Here is a 16,739-nt window from a genome sequence, read left to right on the forward strand (position 1 = left end):
TCAACTCTCTAGCCTTAGTGCTTGTTTGGGCTCGACAAAACATTGAGCTATCAGGTGATTGGGTAGGTGATCCATCAAATGTAGGAACAACAATGCCAAAATTTTAGGAAGCTCCACATTTGTTCATTGCTTTAGCTTCCGATCCACAATCTTTTCGAGATGCTTTGGGTATTTCCGAGTGGGATGCTGCAATGCTGGAAGAGTTCAATTCCTTAGAAAGGAATCACATATAGGATTTAGTCCCTCTTCCTAAGGGAAGGAAACTTGTTTGATGCAAGTGGATTTGCCAATTTTTTTTGCAGTAAATGGTCCAGTTAATTAGTATAAGGCTTGCTTGGTAGCAAATGGATTCTCCGAAGCTCGCAGGATTGACTACTCAGAGACTTTTGTACTAGTTGGTAAGATGAGTTTCGATGGTATGATGAATCAATAAGGATCCAAACAACTACTGAGAGGGGGGGGGTGTGAATCAGTAGATGGAAAATTGATTAGACTTTTACCAAACTTAAAAACAAACTCTCAAGTTAAACTCAGAACTGACTGGTTTAAACACTGAACTATCAAATGCAATATCACTGTCAAGTAAACCGGTTGATTGTCATAACAGAATAACAATAAAATAACTCTGAAACTCTTAAAACCTTTTAACCAAATCATTCAAATACTTTACCGACAAAAGTAAAAACATATTTCAGATTGTTGCCGATCACCAAATCATATCTAGGTGGATTTAGTAGTTAAACAATTTAACCATAGGAAACATAACCACAAAAACATTCACCACTTGACACAATTATTTTGACGTGGAAACCCAAATGGGAAAAACCATGGTGAGGATGAATACCCACAAGTATTCTGAATGCTTCTGAAGTTCACCCTGTTAGGAGCAGAGCCTTTTAAAGCTTTTACAAAAGTCTTGGTAAGAACAAATTCTGTTAGGGACCACTCGGTTAAGGGATTGACTATAATGCCCTATTAGAAGCAATACCTTGCTAGGAGTACCCTCGGTAGAGGATTTGAAATCCAAGCTAATGGATCACCTAGTTAGAGGATTTAGATAACACTAAGCTTGTTAGAGCTTACCCGGTTAGGGGATTTGACTGTTGTAATTGTTAGAGAACAATAGGGGTTTGTTGATCTGTTGAATAGAACTACACTTGCTTGATCAGATCCTTTTCATGCCCGTATCTGCCTTTACACATACTGCAAATACATCATCAGGTTCGGCAACCACCCACTCTTACTCTCAACCCCCAAAAAATTGCCAACCACACAACAAAACAACTTATCGACCTTATAAACAAATCAATAGGTCGGTAACACATCACAAACCTAACATCTCATAGAGATTACAAACAAATCGGTTCAAGTATGACCGTTGGATTACATAGCAATCACTTCACATCTTTCAAGACAACCTCGACTGCTCCTTGATCACCGCTTCATCGAACTTTGTAACTCATCACGCGGTTTCTACTCCATGCAATGAACTTGCTCATTCCCAAGATAAAACCGTTATCTCTACGTGCCAAAAATCATTTGAAGCTCTTCTCATACAACATGCATATGTGGTGTAATCATTACCGTTCATCATTTGATCATAAACCAATACAACCGATTCACCAAGCTCCATCGGTTAGGGTTTTGGCATATCAACAGGTAGGGTTATCGGTTGATCTCTCCTCTTCATAAGTAATACTCATTTCCTCCACAAGCTCACCTACCGGTTGCAGTTCCCATTACCAGCTCTTCCATTGGTTGCAAAACAACATCATAACAACATCATTACCAGTTATAGTTGACATCAATGACTACATAACATTTCATCAATGCAATCTTCATGCAAATGTCAACAAATTACATTCGACTTCTCATTGCTATAGTTGTAGCCCATTGTTGGGAAGTTCATCAAATGGATGTGAAGAATGCCTTTCTTCATGGTGACTTTCAAGAGGAAATCCACATGAAGTAGTCATGGGGGTTTGTTCAGGATCCCTCACTTGTGTGTCAACTTCGAAAGTCTCTCTATGGCCTCAAACAAGCTCCTTAAGCTTGGTATGCCAATGTGAACTCATTCCTTCTGATAGTTTCTTTCGCTCGATGCCATTATGATCCAAACGTATACATTCTAGAGCAAGATGAAACTTTCACATTTCTGGATCTCTATGTTGATGTCTTGTTGATCACATGGAGTCACTCATCCACCATCAAGGTAGTGAAAACTTCTCTACATGATAGATTTTTGATGTCATACTTGGGTCTTTTCCATTACTTGTAGGGGATTGAGATCACTCAGTCATCTGCAGGTGTGTTCTCTGAACAACCCAAGTATGCACTTGATATGGTCTCTAGATTTCGCATGGCTGACTATAAGCCTGCACCAACTCCATTTTTGTTAGGGGTCAAACTTGAGGCTAAGTTCTCTTCATGCTTCGTTGATAGCACTTTATATCGACAACTTGTTGGGACTTTCATATACTTGACTCATATGGGACTTGACATTTCATATGGTGCGAGCATGGTCTCTTGATTCATGCAAGAGCCACTTGAGTTGCATTTAAAAGTAGCTAAGCCGATCCTCCACTACATTTATGTTACTCACAATTATGGAATTCAGTATACAACAGGCATGGATATTGACTTGGGCGGATATATATAGATTCCTATTGCGATAGGTGTCTATTTGAAGAGGGGCTTTTTCTTTTAATGGGGGGGCTTCTTCTCTTGGGGGGAACTTCTATGTACATGGGTACCTAACATGGCCTCATTTGTCGGGACCCATCTTTTCACCCACCTAAGCTATGCTTAAGGGGAGGGATAGTGTAGGTTTTATTTTTTGTTATGTTAGGGGGTATTTATTTTCCTACACATTATTTAATCTTTCTTAGGTTATTACGAGTGGTTAATATGAGGACACGTGGTGAAATATTTCAATTACATGTGTATCTCCCACCTACTCAGGGGTAGTTGAGTTACACACCCTCTTTTGGCTTGTTGTATCACCTCACATTGTCACTATTTTTTCATTTTCTAAGAGGTTATGGTGTAGTTGGGTTTCTCATCCTCTTTCGGCTTTATTTGTCACCTTTTAAACTCCTTTTCTATTTTCATGTAAGGAGGTTATGCCACATGTTTTGACATTTACCAAGTAGGTAAAACCTCCCACTTTTTAAGGGGAGTGGGATTTAATGCACTTCTTGGATGTATATGCTATTATTTTTCTATATAATAAGAACTATACTCTCACCTTCACTAGTTCAATGATAGCTCAATGAGAGTCTTCTTAAAACTCTCTTCTTTGTCTATATTTTATATTATTTTAGATTTCTCTTCATTTAGCTATTTTGATATTCGATCATGTATTGCTTGGAGTTGCATGTGATCTACGACCAATATCAGATCATAACTCGGTTCCCACTTCTCACATAATATAACATAAATAACAAAGATATAGTTGTTATGGGACTCTTTCACCATATTGAAATGATGTAAAAACAATTAAAAGAGGAATTAATTTTATTAGTTAAACAAATGTATTAGAATAATTATCAAAGTTCTTTCAAGGGATGATTATTGATAAATGTAATATAATTTTAATTTGTAAAGGGGTGTGATAGTTGGAACCATGCTTTGAATATTTTATATGTTGTGAAAAACTGATTTGTGTAGGGTGAAGAGGAAGAGGGAAATTGATTGAGGAATTGCAAGGAATGATATTTTGGGTTCATAGGCTATGAGCATTAGACAATGGGGCATACCTAGAGCGTGTCTAAATCAAGGTACATAGTGCACACAAGATGGTCCTAACTAGGGAATGGTGTGCACATGTGTTGAGCATTATTTTGTTGAACAAATACTTGTGTAAAGCGCAATGATGTGCTATGTTTTGAAAACATTTGGTTACTCCTAGATTGCTCATAGACAAAAAACTTTGAACCAAAATCCGCTCTAGGCAATCTTGTGATTTTCTGCATATTCATATAAAGATGAGTATTAAATTAATTTTAGTAGTTAAATTTTCCAAATAATAAATTTGTTGTCTAATATTTTTTATTGTTTCAATTGAATTAAGAATTAAATTAATGCATATTTCCATTAAAATGATAAATTGTTGCATTTAAAATTTTAATGTTCTATTAAATGTGCTCTATATTGAATACTATTAAAGAACTAGATTACAAAATGTCATCTTCTAGTAGTCAAGAAGACTATGCCACTTATCATTGGACAACCATAAAAGGGAGTTGTTCTTTATTGACAAACAAGGCACAAACAACACTTGGGGAAATCACTTTGAGGGTAATATGGAACTCCATGACCAATATAGTCTTGCATAATCAATGATTCAGAACAAGTATCCATTTTTACTTGAGAATGAAGGATGGAACATTCATTGAAGGAAGATTTATGTGCAATTTTTACCTTCTGTTGTGTTTTTTGTTGAACCAAAAACTTTCCATTTGATATGTATAATTTATAAATGTGTCATATAATATATAATTGGCATACACTCCACTATATTTGAGAATGAGAGCCACAACAAGATAAGCATTCTATGGAGTAAACGAGAACAATTGTGTCCATTAGGTGTAATGATGTGTGAATGTATGTTATCAATAATTAAATATACGTAGGGACATTGAGTAAGTGGGAAGGATATGCAATTCAATATGGACCAATTATTTCAATCGATCAAGAGTGATCAATGTTTCCTTACACATTTGATTCTAAGTTTATTTGAAGATTGAGATAGTATACCTTTTCAATTTGTATATTTTATTGAGTAGGTAATAATGAAATGAAATTTAATATAATATTACAAGTGATGGGGGGTAATCACTAGGTTTTTAATTAGTTTTTGGGTACAAAAGGATCTTTTTGTGTTTACACACTTCATTTTATAGGTGGTTTACTTGGGCCCCCCTTTTGATTTATGTCAAGAATGCACCTCTTGGAAGAGTGCAAAAGTTCCTCCAAGAATTTAGCAATGCTACATTGCACTCTATTCATAACAATAATACATTCACTTGAGTGACTCCATGTTCATGTGTAGAAATTGTAAGTCATAGTTCCAATCAATTAGTAGAGGTAGGGATGGATTCCATAGATAGCTTGCACTTGTATTTTTTTAAATTTTAGCCAGGTCCAATTGGTGATTGCATTAAGTTCAATACTAATTTGAAGGGGAGACCACTTCCATTGAAAATAGATTCGTCAAAGTTAAATCCATGTGTTTTGAATATTCTTATGTAATTATATTAAGCAATTTTATTTAATTATTATTATGATAATTGCAATGGAATTAGAAGTCTCATGGATTGTGTCAATGCTTTTAAGAAATTGTACTTAAAACCTAACTATAATTATTTAGTTAGAAAAATGGCGTCTCAACCTTGCATTCATATGACACAACTATTCATAGTAAGTTTATATTAAGTTTGGATTGATTAAAAATTTTCCCCAAAGAACATATTGGATAAATAAGCATGTTGGTAAATTTTAATTGCAAGGACATGTCTAGATTTGAAGATACTGAGGTTTCCAATTTTGAAAGTTACATTTGAATGTTTCAAAGTCAATTTTGAAGGCCCAAAAGGCTCCAAATGGGCCAAAAAGTATTTGTAAATGGCATAGTCAATTATATCTTGATAGAGCACTTCATGACATTTTCATCACTTCAAATGGTTTGTCACTCTATCACCTAGATGAAAAGTTATGGCCTCTGAAAGTTGGGTCTACTGAAATGGGAAACATGAAAACATATTAGACACATAAATGAACTATAAAAGAGAGCTAGATGTGTTGGTGTGTGTTATGACACATCATAGGGCATCTTGGATTGGAAATAAGTTAGAAGCCACTTTTTGGTTGGTTTGAGCTCATAATTTTGTAATATCGTTTGACGCTTTCATGTGCTGTATCTCTTATATATTAGGTGTGTAAGATGGAGGTTGGGTGTAAGAGTCTTATAGATGTTGACTTACCTCTGGATCTCTAGATAGTGATACTCCTATGAGAAGCTTGTTTTGCAAGTATGTTGCATTTTGTTGTTGATTTTTAAATAATATATTGGGTGACTTTTGGAGTGTGGGGTTTTCTACATGTAAATCAGTCTATTGTGGTATGCATGCTATTTATGTTTTTTTATATTAAGTAAATCTGTTTTTTTTTTGAATAACCCTCTTATCAAGGTTAGTGTAGGAAGTTATTTTGCAATCTTAACTTCCTTTGAAGTGGTATAAGAGCTTGATCAAATTTGGTTACAGTTGTGGGTTGTTGGGTTTTTTTAAACTATTATAGGTTTTAATGACAATTTGTGTAGAAGATACTCTGTGATCTTGTTGTATTAATTTTCAAATGGAAGGTTCTTTAGGGAGAATAAAGGTGGATAAATTTTTAGAAAATAATTTTGAATGCGGAAGCTAAAGATGGAGGATTTGTTAATAGGTGGAGACCTATGAGATTGTATTGGTGAGAATGCATTCAAACCTACATATCCTATTATGGCTACTTATTATGATGCTATGGATAATAAAGCCAAGGTTCTAATCAAATTGTGCTTGGAAAAAATTGTTCTAATCAATGTGCATGGAGAGTCCCCTACAAAGAAACTATGGAAGAAACTTGGTGAGATCTATTGAGCCAAATGTTTAGTGAGAAGGATTTTCTTGTGGGAGAAATTATTTTCCTTGAGATTGAAAGAGGGTGGCCAAATTAAAGACCAACTAGAAGCATTTAATATGTCTGTGGCTCAATTTCCATTTATTGGTGTCAATATGGATGAGGAGGAGAAATGTCATATATTTCTTTGTTCTTTTCTTTATTCATGGGATTCTTTTGTGATGGCTATTGGCAATACTTCTTTTATTTTGAAGATGGAAGATGTGGTGGGTTCTTTTCTTTGTGAAGAGATGAGGAGGAAGGTGTCCATGAATGCTAAGGAGATCCTAAGTGTTCTTGAAATATCTAAGGAAAAAGGCAGGAAGAATGAGGAGCATAACAAATCTAAGTCCAAGGGGAGATCCAAATCTCATGGAAAGTCCAAAGTTATTTGATGGAATCTTGGTCTAGATATTTTTCTAAGGAGTGTAAAGAAGAAAAAGAAGAAATTTGATTCTGATTCTATGTCTGAGAAGGAAGATGGTGATGAGTTCATTGCAACTTTTTCCATTCATGCATGTAATGATGCATGGTTAATTGACTCAGGCGCATAGTTTCATATGGCCTCGAATATAGATTGGTTTTTCGAATATGGAGATTTTGATGGAGGTAAGGTGTACTTGGGTGATGATTTTTATTTAGATATTGTTGACCGTGGTAAATTTAAAATTAGGTTTCCTGATGATGGAATAAAAAGGATTAATGGTGTTTTGCATATCCCTGGACTCACAAAATTTATTATCCATGAGAAAACTAATAGATGCGGGTGTGCACGTAGACTTTTTTGATGTAGAATGCAAAATGGTCAGAGGTGCTTTGGTGATGGCTAGAGTGTCATATTTGGCACAATGTATAAGATGGATGCATACACTGTTGAGTATAATAGTATTCCTGTGAAAAGTAAATAAGTAGACATTTCATTTGAAGAGGTGAGGGTTTCACCTTTAGTAGACGATTTTGGCTTTTGGGTACCTAAGGGTGCTCTCTCTACTGAATCAAAGTTACATGTAGATAAGACTATGTTGTGACACTAGAGACTTGACCACATTGGCGAAAAGGGTCTAATGCCCTTGAAAAATTAAAAACCTTGTTGAAGGTTTAAATGATTGAAAATATTGACTTTGATTTATGTAAGCATTACCTTTATGAAAAATAAAATCGTGTTTAGTTTTACTTGAATTTTGATAGATCTTGTGGTGTGTTGGATCTTATTCATTTTGACGTGTTTGGTCCTATAGACATTCCTTCCATTGTAAAATCCACATATTATGTTTTTATTATTGATGATTATAGAAAAATGACATGGATTTATTTTATAAAGATTATATTTAAAGTTTTCAATCAAGTTAAAGAATTTAAAGCAATTGTTGAGTTGCATATTGCAAATAAAATAAAATACTGGAGCACTGATAATAGCAATGAATTTTTCTCTAATGATTTTGATAGATTCTATAAATATTGTGGCATTCATATACATAAGAGAATTCTGTATTTGCAAAAAGTATGAATAGGATGTTGATGGAGAAGGCTAGGAGTATGCTAAGTGGTGTTGGTCTGGAACAAAATTTTTGTGTTGAAGATGTTACCACTTCCTATTATCTAATTAACAAGTCTGCTACATTATCTCTTGTTGATAAAATGCCTACAGAGATATGGTTGGTCATAAGCCTTCATTGAGACATCTTAGAGTTTTTGGCTATGAGGCATATGCACACATGCCAATAGAGAAGTGAACAAAGTTGGAGAACAACACAATGAAATGTGTCTTTATTAGATATAGTTATGGTGCGAAATGATACAAGCTTTGGGACCCTGTTGCACAAAAGGTGATACATAGTAGAAGTGTTATTTTTAGAGAAACTAACCCATCTTTTATTACATTTCAACCATAACAAACTAAAAATAAAGATGTGATTGAAATTCCTTTTATGCTTGAGAAAGTTGACTCGAGACCCATAGATACACAAGAAGTTGAAGAGATCTCATCTAGTTTTGAATCATCATAAGAGGAGGAAGAATCTCCAGCTTAGCTTTTTCAAAGGTCTACAAGTAGACAACCACTTGAAAGGTATTCACCTAATGATTGAAGTTGCATTTTTTCTTTCAATACTAACGTAGATGAACCTAGATTTGTAGAGGAGGAAATAGGTATGAATGATGAAGAATCTTGGAAAATTGCTATGGATGAAGGAATGACAACTTTGCAAAAGTATGATACATGGGATCTTATACCATTGTCTAAAGGACTAAAACCTGTTAGTTGCAAATGGTTGTTTAAGAAGAAGATTAGTTTAGATGAAGGTATTGAGAAGTATAAAGCAAGGTTGGTTGTGAAATCCTATTCTCAAGTTGAGGGGTTTTATTATGGTGAGATATTTTCTCTTGTTGCAAAAATTATATCCATTGGATTTTTGCTTTAGATATTGTTGCTGCTTGTGATTTAGAGGTTGAGAAAATTCTTGTGAAAAATTCTTTCATTCATGGTGATTTGGAGGATGATATTTATACAACACAATTAGAGAATTATGTAGTAAAAGGTAAAATTAATTTGGTTTGTAAATTGAAGAAGTCGTTGCATGGCCTCAAATGGAGTCCTATGATGTAGTATTCATCCTCAAGATTTTTTCACCACTCTATAATTCATGCATGCAAATCACTTAATTTAGGCCATACTTTCAAAAAACTACTTTTAAGTGCATGTTCATTTAAATAAATTTGACACTCAATAATCCCCTCATCCTTGTAGACATTATAGATATGAGCATAAGGGTGGAAAGAAGTGGGTTAGAAAGCGTGTTATTACTCAAATTAAGATGTTGAAAGCTTTCATCCGATAAAACATAAACCTAGACTCTATTTGAATTGTTTATTGTTGAGCCATGTGGTTGGAGGGATTTTTTGAAGAAATTAGAAGTCTTGTGAGGAACCATTGGATCCTTGTTTTTCAGTGTTCGTAAAAATCTATGTAGTATCTCTTATATTTGTAACAAGCTTATCTTGAGTCCTAACTCAATTCCCTTGTAGCCTTTGGAGTGATTCCTTGTAGCTCCATAAGGGAAGATTGGAGGATCAAGCTCTATCACAAGTTGTTGTGGATTGTAAACATCCATGGAAATGTGACAATTTGTTAGGACATGCATGATTTCAAATAGAAAGATCAAAGTGATTGGGGAAAAAGTGAAAACAAGGTATTGTTGGAAAAAAACTAATGAAAACGATTAATAGCAAATATAAATTTTTGACAATTGATTTGGATACGTTGTTTATTGAATTATCCTTTGATGCTTTTGGAACTTTGTATATCTATCCTTCTCCTAATTTGTTTTTTGTTGATTGTAGGCAAACATTTTATTTGCATTTGATTGCCACTTAAATGTTGGCATTTTTGTGGTTTATGCTGTGATTGTCATTGATGGACACACACTTGTATTGAGATCCCCTTTATATGTATGAGCTTATGCTCAACCAGTATTTTGTTCCAATCGGTATGTTGTATACTAGTCTCTAGACTAGTGGTGATTTTGCAGAATGTGTTTCCCGGTCTGAAGCGGCATGTCGACCCCAAGCGGTTCGCAGATCACAAGCGGTACAAGGGAGCAAAGCGGCACAACACATTCTTACCAGTCTTCATTTTTGTCAAACCGGCAACCGGTATTTTGTATGAACCGGTAATATTTTGTGATGAGTTACCAACCAGCATTTTGTGATGAGTTACCAATCCACCAATTGTTTGACGGTGCCGACACATTGACGGTGATTCTTGTGTCGTGTTACTGAGTATGTCTAGATTCATTGAACCTAGGAAATTGTAATGTAATCCTATTGGACTGACATGAAATCAGATTCCTTTAAAAGGACATCATGTCTAGGGTTTTAAAGTTGTTGAAGAAGTTGTGAAAAGGGTTAATGTTGAGCTAGGGTTTAAGGTGGAAGTTGAGAGCGATCTTATCTGAGAAGATCGAGTTGTAACTGAGAGAGAGATAGAGGAGACTGAAGCAATGCTGGAATGCATTAGCTATGAGCAATACTGGATCTAACCAAGCAGTTTGTGCTATTAGATAGATCAAACACTTGTTGATTACTCACATCTTTGACAAGTCCGTAGCCCTTAACTGGGTAGGCCTCAAAGCCTTTGTAAAATCCTCTAACAAGGTGGTTCACACATGTGAATCTAAAATCCTCTAACAAGGTAGTCTTTAATCGGACTTATCTCCTAACAAAGATTGAGATTCCTAACAGGATCTGTTCTGGTGAAGAACATTGTAAGACCTTAACCGGTCTGGTTTCTATTCTGCAGATAGTGACTTGTGAGTTCCATCTCACCGTGGTTTTTCCCAGTTGGGTTTCCACGTCAAATATCTTGTGTTATGGTTGTATTGCTTTTGTGGGTGAATGTTTTATTCGTATTTTGGTTTGCATGTGTGGTAACCAGTTTGACTGTCAGACTGCTTTATCGGTTTATCTTTAGACTGTGTAAGTGTTTTAGTTCAAAGATTTTTGGCATACTAATTCACCCCCCCCTCTTAGTATTCATCAATTGGTATCAGAACCAACCTTTCTATAAGTTTAACCACTTGGAAAGAGATATGGGGGAATACACCTTGAGGGAACTTACTCAATGGCTCACTAAGTCTGAGCAAGCCTATGATGATCTGATGGTCAAATACAAGGCATCTCAAGCAAAAAGAAGAGAACATGCAGAGAGGCCGATGGAACTATCTGAAAGTAGTTCTGAAGATGAAGCTAACATGGAAGCTATGATTGCTGAAGTGAATAAGTTGAATGATTCAAACTCTAATTTGAGAAAGGAGTTGGAAGGACTGACTATTCGGTTTAGTCAAGAGCTTGAGAACCAGAGAAAAGCTGAAGATCTGGTAAAAGACAGAGATCATGAGATCTCCAAGTTGAAACATGAGATTAGTGCACTAACTGCTCGCCTTCATGAGAGTAAAATGGAAAAAGAAGACATGCAAGGAGAACTGAACATTGCCATCTTTTAAAATGCAAGTCTTATGGAGACAAACACTGCTATTTCCAAAGAACTCTTTGAGTCAAAGGAAATACTTGCTAAGTTTGGCAAAAGTATAGTCAGTCTAGAGCAAAAGCTTGAGTCATCTAGAACGACAAAGAATACCAATGGTCTTGGTTTTTCTGGACATGAGGAAGGAGAATCCTCAGGAACAAATGTTGAAGCATCAAAGAAGCAACCGACACTCAAAGGAAAAGGTAAGCAAAAATTCAAACCTGTTTGCTTTAACTGTCTTAAAGAAGGACACACTGCCAATGTATGTAGGCGCAAAGCCTACAATAATTTTCTTTATTTTATCAACAATGTACCTAGATCCAATAAGTTCAATGGTCATTGTTATGCATGCAACAAGTTTGGGCATAGAGCATTTGAATGCAGGTCTGTAATGGATAACACTGGAAGATATCCTCAGAGGACCCAAGGAACTGGTCCTGAATCTTTTATGAACTGGAACCACAACCGGTTTAATGTCTTCAATTATCAGTCAAGAAGCGGTGGTCATCAAGCGACAACCGGATGGAGAGAAAATTGTATGATCTGTCATGGTCATGGTCACACTGCTGCAACATGCAAAAGAAAGAATGGAAACATGTACAATGGACCTTGGAGAGCACCTGAACTTGTTTGCTATCACTGCAACAAACCGGGTCACATTGCAAGATTCTGCAGAAGCAGAAAAAGTATATCTGATGATATATTGGTCACTCAGAAAGGAGAAATAGATGTTGAAAAAGTTCAAGGAGACATGAAGAAAACATGGAAGAAGAAACCAATATTGTCGGAGGAGGAACTGGTTTCTGCACCTAGTGTGGAAATATCGGAACCGGCAAACTAAGCCTCAAAGGCTTAGGGGGAGCAAATGGCGAATTGCTTTCGAACCCCTGGTTGACACTGGTAAAACACCTTAACCGGTATGTTACACTTGTCGCTTGGTAGAAGACCGGAAATGGTAAAAAGACAAATTAGGGTTAACGCCCTAATAGAGGAGCATTAATGATGGTAGGTGAGAGACATGTATAAATGCAATTTTCAAATCATTTCTCACTATCTGTTTTCGAGCGAAGAAAAGTTTTCAAGTGCAGAGCGAAGAAAAGGCGATTTGAGCTTAGATTTCAAGAAATTGGGTAACCTTGAAAGAGGTTCAAATCTAGTTTGCAAGCGGTAGTGGAGAACACAAAGCGGTGATTTGGCATCTGACAAAGAGCGAAGTAAAGCAGAATCAGAAAGCCCTAATTTCGCGTTTGCAAGGTATTTTTCGTGTTCTTGAAATGCTCTACAATGGCTTCCGCATCTCATACCAGTTCAAGCACATCCATAGAGTCAGAAAGTTTCATTCAAAGGAAGTCCAAGTATAATGCTTTGTCACAAGTTCCAGCTGGAGTCATAGTCGAAGAAGGAATTTCAGATTATATTGATTGCAAAATAGAAGACCTAGAGTCTTTAGCCATTCATACTCAATTAGGTCTATTTTGTGGAAAGGATAAAAGGATCAAACCGGAATTTAGTGTCATAGAGAAGAAGAAATTCCACAACGCTATATATTTCCTTGAAGACTTCACAGAGGATCACATCAGGATCATCTTGAGCAGATTCCATGGTGATAAGATGTACCTGGAGAGAATGCATGATATCATGCCTGAGGCAATTCATGCAGTCACCGGTTTCTGCAACACAGGGGAAGTGCCAGCCCCGAGAACGGTAAGCCAAACGAAAATGACCAAGCTCACCAGTTCGACAAGTGATTCACGAGGTATGACAGTTAATTCTATCAAGGATGAACTGGTGAAATACGCCTGCATGGTGATAGGCTACAGAACATTCTCAGCCAGCAGGATTAATTCTGTATCTACTGCAACGGTAAATGCCGCTTATCGAATGATAATAAAGGATGCAGCTTTTGACTTATGCACCGACATGCAGAGGCAACTCCTGTAAAACCTTAAGGAAATCAAAAAGGACAATTCACTAAAATTTAAGTTTGGACAACTACTGGTAGGGTTGTTTTTCTATTTCCAAGGCTACTTTCCAGGTGTAGGAGATGTCTAGTGGTCCTCTGACCAACCAATAACCAAGCAGATAAAGGAAAGTGTGCAAGCCATTGGAACCGGCTACCCTGAGGTACTAAACAAATACTTTGATGAGTTCAGAAGAAAGATGAGTTAGAGGGTAAGAATCTCAGGAGACATAGTGAAGAAATACGAAGATGACATCTGTTTCACTATTCAGGTGGACAAATGTCTAATGGAGGCTGTTGAGCCTAGAATGGAGGAAGTGGAGCCTATGGGCTATGAGGTCATGTTTGACATGTTGGAAGGATATGCTTCAACCCTTATTGCCTCGCCTCTTGATCCAAAGGCTAAGAGAACCGGAACCTACTTGGAGAGGATCACAACGGTTGAAGAACCATCGGTGAAGAAGGGAAAAGAACCGGTAGCTAAGAAAGCTAAGGCAGTGCCTGCAGCATCGGCACCGACTACCATTGTGACTCCTAGAGTGACCAAGCAGTCACCAACAAAGAAGAAACCGGAGGTAACACCGGCAAAAGTCTTCGAAAGGAAGAGGAAGACTAAGGCAACTGAACCAGACTCTGAAGAAATCGAGTCTGATGAACAACCAAAGAAGGCTTGACAGACCAAGAAGATGAAGAAGAATGAACCGGCAGCATCTGCACCGGTAAATATAGATATCTCCTCTTACAAACCTTTGACACATTGTCAAAGAATAGTAAAGAATATTAGGAGAAAGATACTTCATGATTTAATAGACTATTATGATGAACTCAATAATGAGGAAAAAGATGAAGTACTGCAGGAAATCATTCTTTATTTATGTAAAAATGACCGGTCACCATCAGAGATTAAATCTCAGACACCGGATTCATTATTTAAAGCATTGGATAACAAATGGCGCATTGTCATTGAAAAGAAACAGGAGATCAGGGAGAAAGTTTTTGAACAGTACTTCCTCGAACTCTCAAATTCAGAATTATTTGATATATTAGATCAAAATAAAGGTCTCTTCTTCACAAGGAGAAGAAGACTTTGGTTGTTGGAGGGGAGAGTTGATGATGTAGAAAAGGATACACATCAACACATGGCCCATGCTATCAGCTCTCACAAAGCTCGAATGGCCAACCTCCAAGCGGAGAAGGAACCGGTTATTTCCAAACCAGATGAGGTTTTTGATGAGGAAGGCAACTTGGTGGAGGAACCAATCGACACTATAGATGTCGATGCCCTGGATATAGAAGATGTCACTTAGGACATACCTTCTGAGGAAACTAAGCAGGGGCAACAGGCTGATCAGAGTGGTGAACAAGCTGTGGACACACAACAAGCGGCAAAAGAACATGAAGAGAAAAAGAAGAGGGATGAAGATGAGAAACAAAAAAAAGAGGAAGAGAAGATAAAAGAGGAAGAGGAGAAAAGAAAAGATGAAGAGAAGAAGAAGCAAGAAGAAGAAAGGAAGAAGAAAGAAGAAAAGGACAAGGAAGAAAAGAAGAAAAAGGAAGAGGAAGAGAAGAAGAAAAAGGAAGAGGAAGAGAAGAAGAAGAGGGAAGAAGAAGAAAAGGAAGAGCAGAAGAGGAGAGCAGAGGAGAAGAAAAAGGCAGAGGAAGACAAGGAAGAAGAGAAGAGAAGAGAAGCGGAAAAGAAGAAAGCTGAAGAAGCCAAGGAACGAGAATCGACAAAAAGCTCTCAGGTGGAGACTCCGAAGGCAACCGGAAGTCAACCCTCACCGGTTGATCTCTCTAGTCCTATCGATCTCCAATCTGCAAGTGAGTCGGAACTTATGCAGAGCATCAAGGTTTCTCAAGAGTGCCTTGAGATCATTCGAAGGAAAAGGGAACGAGACATCATTTAGGCAGCTGTAGACACACTTACCGGTTTAATCCCCGGTACTAATCTTCCTGACACTGATTCATCACTAGCACAACTTAAACTTCTGTGTACTGTAGTGGATGATCAGGTGCAGAGTCTAGAAGAAGCAACAGAGGCCAATGTAAAGAAAGAGCACCAAAAGGCTCTTAATGTTGCTCTAGTGAAGAAATTAAATGAGCTTAGGACTGAACTGCTAAAGGATCAAAACGACATAAGGAGTGCCTTGGATGAGGGAAACTTGCTACTCAGCAAAATCTATCAACCTCATCTATTCTATGATGATGTGCTAGCCAAGAAGCAACAACTTCAAACGGACTTACAGTCCTACTTGAGCACATTCAAGACTCCTTACGACTCCTTTGCAGCATATGGGCAAACCGTTCACCAGTTCCAGATCCAGTCAGCCAAGGTGGAGCAAGAGATCAGCACAAGGTCTAGGGATTTGTAGGAGCTTCAACTGGTATTACTTCCATGACTGCAAATTCTCCAGAAATGCTATTTGAACCTGGATGCCCTGACAGTCACACAAGAACTAAGCACAATAGATGCCATGGAGGAACAGGTATGACAAATGCAGACAGAGAAGGAAGTGGCGACCTCCCTACTTGAGTCCTGGTCTCTTTCCATGAAACAATTTTTGTAGGACTATAAAGCGGGTTTTGACAAGTATTATTCATTATTTTCATAAATTCTTTTATATATATATGGAAACAGGTTTTTCAGCGGTACTTTGTCATTGTTGGCAAAGGGGGAGAAGTATATCTAGTTTTTGGTTTTAAAATTTTGAAATTTTGATATATCAAGGGAGAAGTATATCAGAGGGAGAAGTATTTGTTTTGGAATTTTGATATATGCTGTGATATATGCTATATGCTCTGATGATTATGCTTTGAATGCAAAATTTCTATACAATCTGTTGATTAAGGGATAGTGAATATGCTTAGTGGGAGCAATTTTGTTAATGGCAAGTTTTTCTGTTGTAAAACACTTAGATGTTAAAATTTTATTTTCCTAAGTGTTGCCATCAATGCCAAAGGGGGAGATTGTTGGCATTTTTGTGGTTTATGCTATGATTGTCATTGATGGACACACACTTGTATTAAGATCCCCTTTATATGTATGAGCTTATGCTCAACTGGTATTTTGTTCCAACCGGTATGTTGTATACTAGT

The 16,739-nt window shown here is 36.8% G+C and overlaps 1 protein-coding gene across 1 annotated transcript in view; it reads left to right on the top strand.

The window, feature by feature from the left end:
- Nucleotides 1–3,768, top strand: part of LOC131069693 (protein WHAT'S THIS FACTOR 1, chloroplastic) — an 83,068-nt gene extending 79,300 nt beyond the window's left edge. Inside the window, exon 2 of the mRNA XM_058005216.2 lies at nt 3,670–3,768. The gene's annotated coding sequence lies outside the window, so the exon portion shown is untranslated. The remainder of the gene's footprint in view (nt 1–3,669) is intronic.
- Nucleotides 3,769–16,739: the final 12,971 nt, after the last annotated feature.

Source organism: Cryptomeria japonica, chromosome 11 (assembly GCF_030272615.1).
Source record: "Cryptomeria japonica chromosome 11, Sugi_1.0, whole genome shotgun sequence".
Lineage (NCBI taxonomy): Eukaryota > Viridiplantae > Streptophyta > Pinopsida > Cupressales > Cupressaceae > Cryptomeria > Cryptomeria japonica.